The sequence below is a fragment of the Lipotes vexillifer genome, unplaced genomic scaffold (genome assembly GCF_000442215.2).
Source record: "Lipotes vexillifer unplaced genomic scaffold, Lipotes_vexillifer_v1.1 scaffold67, whole genome shotgun sequence".
In the NCBI taxonomy this organism is placed as follows: domain Eukaryota; kingdom Metazoa; phylum Chordata; class Mammalia; order Artiodactyla; family Lipotidae; genus Lipotes; species Lipotes vexillifer.
In genome coordinates this window covers 1,749,482-1,756,767 of record NW_006797638.1, presented here as the reverse complement: position 1 = coordinate 1,756,767, position 7,286 = coordinate 1,749,482, and positions in this window count along the sequence as shown.

The following is a 7,286-nucleotide window of genomic DNA, read 5'->3' as shown; positions in this document are numbered from 1 at the left end:
GTAGGGAAATGTCTTTGCACAGGATTTGAGTAAAAACTTTTAGTGAGGAATATGGGAGGGGGGATGCTCAGAGGAGATGAGGGGGTAATTATAGTAAATTCCTGAATGCAGGGTATCATCAGGAAAAGGAGGACTCTTAACTGTTTTCCCTAGAAAAGTAATGTGACAGCAGGAAAATTATTAGCTGTGCTGTGTGTGGCGGTTTGGGTATGTGGGGGGTGGAATTATGAAGAGAGGAACCGGGGGAAGGGATGAAGTTCCAGGACTCCAAGCAGAAGTGTCAGGGAGCCAGAAACCCTCCACCCCCCTTGGCAAAAGTTGCCTAGTAGGTGTGGATGTGAAATCTTCTCTAGAAGACATCATCTTTGCATCTTATTTTAATTAGTTTCATCTATTTGAGCTGATTCTGGCATTAGAATCGCTTACAGGATGATTCAGCTCGTGAGATGAAGAACACCTCGCAATCTCTTCTATCACCCCCCAAAAGCTTCAAAACAGAAGGACTACTCAGGCTGGGCAGCTCATTTCTATTAAAAAGGCAAAACTTTAGCACTGATGAAAAACAGATGAATTTTTTTCTCCCTCTCTCTGAAACAGTTACTCTCTTTTACTGATGTGAAGTGACGTCAGCAATGCCTGTCCTATCCCCTTGGAGAGAAGGGAGAGAGGAGGAGGGGATGGAAGGAGGGAGCTGGGAGAAAGAGCTAGAGAAAAAGAGAGAAAGCAAACCGAGGGGAAGAGGGGAAAGGGACAGGGGTGGGAAGGAGAGAATGGGAATGAATATTCTACACTTTGGGGCCAAAATTCCACAAACAGTGGGCAAAACAATGCTTTAGAAGCCGGTGATTGATAGGACACCTTTCTCTACTCTCCCTCGATCTGCATATTCTAACATATGGAAAGCTTACAGGCCCTGGGCACTTATAGAAGCCGATAATGCATTAGCTCTCAGCAATATTTACAGCACCACTTTTAATACACACCAGATGGTTCGCGACTGTGCGGCCTCAGCCAGCTTGCTCCTCGATTTCACTCGGCGGCACTTTGTTGCAATTACGCTCCACGCTGAGACCAATTTTATTGGTGACCTATTTTTCAAATTTGCAGCATTTTATGTTAAAAAACCTCGTCTCTGGCCTTTTTGTAAAGGGCAGCGCTCAGGAAGGGAGAGCTTAGGAGGACGGCGGGGCTGTCTAGGTGGATATTAATATTTATCATGATGTTACGTACCTCGGGTTTAAGTGAGTAAACCGGATAGACATAAGTACTCGGGTCATTATGTTTGTTCACTCACCCCGTTTGTCAGACCCCCACGGACTGTCTACACGGCGCGCTCGCTTCAGAGTCAATACATCCGACCATAAATATTGTATTCCATTAATTATCACGCCACTGGCTTAGCCTGGGCGCCGGCGTCCTCGAGCGACGCAGGGCAAATGAGGACGCTTCCTGAGCAGATTTCTAGGCTGGGAACCCCGCTGAAATTTCCGCAGTGCCTGGGAATTCCTAGAGCCCGAGCGCCCAGCTCAACTCGGGCTGGGCCTGGGGCCGGCTGGCGGGGGAGGGGGTGAGGCGGGCGGATGCCTGACGCCGCCAGGAGCGCTCACTACCTGTTATCTTGCCACGCAGAAGGCCACAGGGAGAATCCCATTTGGCACGCCGGGAAAGGCTTTCAACTTTATCTCCCGTCATGTAAATATCCCCGAGTGCCCGACCGAGGGACTTTGTTTTGCATCGAACAATATAAATATCCTCTTTGCTGCAACGCAGGTGTGCGCTTCCTACCCGAACTCTTTTTTTTTTTTTCCTTCCCTTCCTCGTTTATAGTAACTCTTTATACCCCCATCCCCTGGTTTTAAAAAAAAAAAATCACAGATGTTTACTTTATTGATATAACCTATACCATGGTTAGGCTGAGGATAATATGCCTCAACTAACAGTCATTTAGCAAATAATAGAGGCGCTCTGGATGCTTTCCAACGTTACACATGTAGTTGGTCATAAAATGATACGTGAAAAAATTAACATCTGCTTTCCTAAAATAAAGTGTGCCAAGTAGCTTTTTATGAATGCTTTCCTCATTTTAAAAAGAAATATGGAGAGATAAACTGGCACCCAGATGTATAGCATATTTATAATGGCTTTAGGATTTAAAGGTAGCGTATTCATTGCACAAGCCATTTAAAAACTGACGGTTTAAAAGCTACTTAACCCCAGACATCTTCGAATCCTTAAGAGTCTTCCAAATTGTATTATTTAAAGAGGAATTTACTGTAATTTAATTGTGTATCAAGGCAGAACTACGTGCAAGTCGGGGCACCGCGGCCTGAGCTCAACAGAAATTCCAACTCGCCTTTTATTTACCTAATTTCTCAGCAAGGTTCCCAGGCCCTTAAGAAGGCAGAGCTGGAAAGTTTAGCTGGGCTCTTTTTTGTTGTTGTTTAATTCCACTATTAGGAAATGAGGCCTACCTTTGAATTATTTCATTAGGATTTGGCCTTTTGGGGGAAGGGGTGGGAACCATAATCATTAGTGGCTTTTTATTATTTCTACAATAAATGGCTAGATTCTTTGTTGAATAAGCTGCTTGAATGTTTTGCAGATGTTCCACTTAGACCAAATCTGACCCCCTATTTCCTCCCAAATAAGTCGCATAAACTCTCCCTCCACTGCCTTTACTCGAGAGCATGCTCCCCCCCACCCTGGCAAGTTTATAAGTGTCGAGCATATTCTTATGAAATTTCCACCTAACTGCACACACACACACACACACACACACACACACACACACTCCCACCCACTGAGCCTCTGAGCGTGGCAGAGGGTAAGAGAAGAGAAAAAAAGACGAGAAACTGGTGAGGCGGAATGGAAAGGAGGAGGGAAGTCGGCGCAGTGGTTACACTCCTATGAGTGCGTCCTCCCTGGGCCCCTCACCCCCCTTTGTGCCTTGGGTTTGAAACAGGTGGGGTGGCCCAGGTCCGTTTCCCCCAAAGTGCCGGGAATCTCGATTTGCCCAGCGTTTGGGGCGTCCGCTCAAGGTGTTTCGGGCCCGTCCCAGCGAGCTGAGGCCGAGCCGGGCCAGCCCGGCGGTCATCCCGGAGCATCCCTCCCGCGGCACCGCCCAGCCGCCGCAGCCGCGCGTGGGCACCGAGGCCGAACAAAGGGCTCCGTGGGGCGCGGGGCGCGGGCACGTGACAGGCCCGGGCGCCGCGTCGCGAGCCCCCTCTGGGAGGGGCGGCCGACCCGGGGGTGCCGGGTAGCTTCCCGACATAAAAAGCGCTGCGGGCCTCGCGCCGGCTGCGCCGGGCTGCGCGCCGCCGGGATGAGAAGTACTCGTCTGGCTCCGCGTTGGAGAAGCCGCACGTCTCATCTCTCCAGCTCTCGCTTGAAAAGCACTCGGAAGAAACTGTGTGCGCGGGGAGGGCCGCGGGGTGGGCCGGGGCCAGGCTGCGAGGCTGAGGGGGACCGGCCCGGGGGTGGATGGGGAGGAGGTGGAAGAGGTAGCTCCTTTCTGAGTGACAGGACTCCTTTTCAAAGAGCAAACGGGGAGGGGCGGGTGGGGAGAAGCTCCGCGTACGCACGGGAGAGTTTTCAAGGTTTCGAAGTCACTCCTCCTCCCCTCCCTTTAAAGACAGAGCTCTCTCCTTTTTCTCTTCTTTTCTTTCCTTTCTTTTTTCTTTCTTTCTTTTTAAGTGCGTGTGCCAACGTGTCTTGGTGTATTTCAGGAGAAAGAATGATGCATTAAACTTTTAAAAATCTTCTTGAGTTGGTAAAAATTATTGAAAACATTTTAACATGTTTTTGTGGACTCACTGACCAGAGTGGATAAGTCAAGCTCTCGGACAGAGGTCTTTAGTTAAAGATGATATGTTTGTTAGGGGAAGAAAGTTTCCCCTCACCCCAATAACAAAACCTATCACAGATTTACTTCTTACTAGAAAAGAGTGTGTCCTTTTTTGAACACCTCTAAGGTGTCAGATGCCTCTGAGAAATCAGGTTGGGTGAGTAAAGCTCATCACACACGCGCCGATTTTTAAAGCCTGCCTGGATTTATAACTTAACCTTAGAAACACGTTTATTATCTCCATTCTCAACGTCAGGTTTAAGAAAAAAGTAGTGTTGGAGGACCATGCCTTATAGAGGAGAAAACCTTCTTTTAAAAAAAGATTTAAACCCACAGTACCAGTTGTTTGTTGTTGTTATCATGATTATGATGGTTATTATGTCATCCCTCCTTTTTGCACTTGATCTGATGAGAGAACTTTTTAAAAGAGTGTGAAATGAAGGACACAAAGACAGTATATCAATGAAAAGAAGAAAGTGGCCCTTTTAATGAGAACTAAAGAAAACCCAAATGTAGATGAAGTGTACCGTAAAAGCTGCTTCAAAGTCCATCCTAATTCCCTTGGGCTCAGTCATCACAAACATGTGATAATTGGGAGTCCTGCATGGAGGTAAGGCAGCCATGGGCTGGGGATCATGCAGATGCACCTCCCTGCCCTCTAGTTCCAAATACATTTTAACCAAGAACTTGGAGACCTTACAGAACCCAGGTTTGGCTACTTAACTTTCAGATGCTATTTGCCCATTAAAGTAATTTTTTCCCTCTTGAGTAACTGTGCTCACGAAGGGAGCGTCATCCTCCACCCCACCTCACCCCTCAGCAGGTTGGAATATGCTGGGCCATATTCTAGGTTTTGACTATTATTTTGTGATCAGCTCTGTTTAATCTTCTATTTATTTTCGGACCTCAGCCTTTCTGGATCACAAAAGGTCCCCACAAGCAACACAGCAATAAATCTGAACAAAAATAAGACAGATTTCCTCATCGATGTGTAATAAAGTTAAAGGACATTGTTTTGTCAGACAAGCGCTAAGTCGAAAATAAATCTCAGAGTCTGGGGAAACAAAACGGAGCGCTGCTGGCATGTGTGTAAATTTACTTTTAAAAGCAATAAATCAATGTTAAATTAAACAGCTGGGTACCCTGTCTAGGAGAAGTTTCCGTGTTTAAGAAAACCTTGATGGGAGAAATGTGCTATTTAATCAGACACCAATAACAAAAAAAAGTTAAATTTTTATTGTGATCCAAGGCAAGACTGGCCTGGGAATGTCTCTGAACTTCCGAGAGGAAGAGGGGAAGAAGAGGCAGTGTGACTTGTGTCTACAGTTTCTACCTTCAGATCTTGACATATGTTTTCAGGCATAAGGAGACGAGGAGGTTTCATAGAAATGTTTTAGATGTTTTGTAAATTGTAGCTTAAGCTCCTTATTGGCTTAGGTTTGTTGGGTGGGTTATGATCTTTGTGGGATTTTTCTTCCTGTAACTACTATAACCTGTGGAGATGTTTTACTGAGCATGTTGAGCATATTCTTATCTAACACTTCCTTGATTTTCAATGTGATTGTTTTGCACAGTAAATAGCAGAGTAGAAAATAAAGAGAATTGTTAGTTCATATCTATTATGTCTTGCCTTTTTTCACTGAGAAGCAAACCTGAGATTGGAGTAGCAGTTAAAAATCAACTGGAATATTTTAATATTCATTTTTCTAAGGTTTTCTTTTGTTTGTTTGGTTGGTTGGTTTATTTTCACAAAACACTTAATTGGGAAAATTTGTATGTGTGGGGTTGGAGCAGGGGACAGAACAATAGAAAACCCAAGCTCTGGCTCCGTATTCTAAGAACAATGTGAATCGATGAGTTATTATAAAGACAATATTCAATAGCAGGAGATTAGGAGTAGTTTAAGGCTAACATGTACATACACGGATTCCCCCACCACCAATCTTAAAATGAAATTCCAGGAAGAATCAACAGAAGTACTTTAGAAAGCAGACATGAGATGAAGCCCTTAGTCTTTTGCATTCAGATCAACTAGTTTAAAAGAAAAATATGGGATTCTTGCCTATACAGAAACCAGCAAACTGTTCTTTACTTTCTTCATATCACAATCTCAGAAGCTGTGTTTTGTTAGCCAAGTTCCACAGAATATTCATATAATTAGGTAACATCATTCAAACCTAAAAGATGGGGAAAGTGCTGTTTTCTCCCTCAAGCTACAAACTAACAGGGATATTTGGCAGCATCTTGGCTACCTTTGACTTTTCTTCAGCCAAAGGAAATATCAAAGACCCGGTTGCCTAGAGAAGAATAAAGTTATGTTATTTATATTTTGAAGAGGCTGCATTCAGTTTCCATGACCGGTCGTGGCTTGTTAAGGAAATCTGTGTCTTATGCCACTCAGAGATGGCTCGAATTGCGTGTCAGGAGACGTCTGGGCAGCCTTGTAAACTCAGAATGACTTCTCAAATCCTGCTAGGATTTCCCAGCGATGTGCTTTCCTGTGTGCTGAACCCCTGGGAGTCATGTCAGCCCAAGGTGAGCCTTTCAGGCACTGCTCTTGGTCCCCATCTGGAGAGGAAGGTGCAGAATTCGTTAGATGCTGCGCTGGTTTTGGAGGTAGGGATGGGGGGAACGGAAAGGCCGCTTGTTCTAATTAAAGACAATAAGCAACCCTGTGAGGAGCTGTCCTTTAGCCTTAGCCTGAGGCAGAAAGGGTCTGTCTCACCTCAGTAGTTAAGTCTGTTTGAGCTGGCTTGTGGGGCGAAGAGCAGAAACCTGCAGGTAGCGCTGGGCTCAGGTGAGACTGGGCCAGTGGTTAAGTCGCAGCGAGTGCATCTTTACCTCCCAATTCCCTAGTCGCTCTGTGCTCCGCGCTTGACTTTGATTCTAACTTTGCTTGCTAGATGGCGCTCGGTGTCTCAGGACCTTCCATTTCAGAATTAAAGCGGCTTTTTAGTTAGCACCGTTGTTCTCAACTAGTTGTGGGCATTTGATTAGCACAGTGCTGGTAATGTTATTACTGCCCTTGTTTTTGTCACCCTTGTTCACTTTTTGATTAAGGTAGCGCCCAGGTGGGAGCTGCCCACCTTAATCCATATAATAATAAAATTGAGTGAAACTCTGCACCTGAATTTAGGGTACATTTATGGCTCAATTATCCGTTCTGATGCATATCAAAAAACACTTTTGTAACTTTTCCTCCAGTAATCTGATTGAGGTTTTCAGGAAGAAGATAAATCAGCTGGTCCAGATGGTTATTTACCGTCCTTGAGGTTTACCACCAAGAGCTCACCTCCCGCTCCCACTACTATTACCTATTTCCATTTCAAGATGAGTTAAGCTAATCTTAGGGAAGTTATTACTTTCATTTATCATTATGGCATGCCATTCATTGATTTTAAAGTATTATAATTTGTTTAAAGCCCAAATAACTACGATTCAT